At 48.7% G+C, this 986-nt stretch overlaps 1 non-coding gene across 1 annotated transcript; it reads left to right on the forward strand.

The window, feature by feature from the left end:
- Positions 1-409: 409 nt before the first annotated feature.
- On the forward strand, positions 410-513 carry LOC114810940. Its single transcript, XR_003758629.1, has one exon. It is a non-coding gene; the product is annotated as a U6 spliceosomal RNA (small nuclear RNA).
- The last annotated feature ends 473 nt before the right edge of the window (positions 514-986 follow it).

Raw genomic sequence — 986 nt, forward strand, 5'->3', positions numbered from 1 at the left:
CTAGGCAGCGTAATTAATGGTGGTATTGTTAAGGAATTTCTGTGTACCAAGCACTGAACTAAGCGCTGGGGTAGATACAAAATCATCAGGTTGGACACAGTCCCTCTCCCACATGGGGCTCACAGTCTAAGTAGGAGGGTAGAGGATTTAAACCCCATTTACAGATGGGGAAACTGAGGCCCAGAGACATGAAGTGCCTTGGCCAAGGTCACACGACAGGCAAGTGACAGAGCCAGGATTAGGACCCAGGTCCTCTGACTCCCAGGCCTGCGCTCCTTTCATTAAGCCACATTGCTGCAATAGTGAAGAACACCTTCCTCCGCCGGTAGAGAATCAAATCCCTACCTCTGAAACAGTCCAACTTGACCCATCGTGAAGGCTTCTGAAGCAGAGCCTCTAACCCTCGGCTCTCCCTTGGGAGGCAACCATCCTAAAATCGGAACAGCGCAGAGAAGATTAGAATGGCCCCTGCACAAGGATGAAACACAGATTCACGAAGTGTCCCATAGTTTTCTGCATCCCCCCACTTACTCTCTTTATTCACCCCCCTCACAGCCCCACAGCGTTTATGCATGTGTTTGTCATTTATTTATTTATATTAATGCCTGTCTCCCCCTCCAGACTGTAAATTCATTTTGGGCAGGGAATGTATCTGTTTATTGTTGTATTGTACTCTCCCAAGCACTTAGTACAGTGCTCTGTGCAAAGGAAGTGCTCATAAGTACAATTGCCATCCAGGAATGCCAGGGAGCCTCTTGCAGCCAGGACAAGACAGCAGACTCCTGGCCTGGAGGACCATCCAAGAAAGGGGACAGGAGTCATCTTGGCAGACAACTCTGGGACAACCCATCCAGACCAGAGCAAGGGACAATAGAGAATAGAAGCTTGTTGCGGGAAGGCAACATGTCTACCTACTCTGTTACATTGTATTCTCCCAAGCACTTAATGCAGTCCTCTGCACACAATAAGCACTCAGTAATTGTCGC

The sequence above is a fragment of the Ornithorhynchus anatinus genome, chromosome 3, assembly GCF_004115215.2.
Source record: "Ornithorhynchus anatinus isolate Pmale09 chromosome 3, mOrnAna1.pri.v4, whole genome shotgun sequence".
Lineage (NCBI taxonomy): Eukaryota > Metazoa > Chordata > Mammalia > Monotremata > Ornithorhynchidae > Ornithorhynchus > Ornithorhynchus anatinus.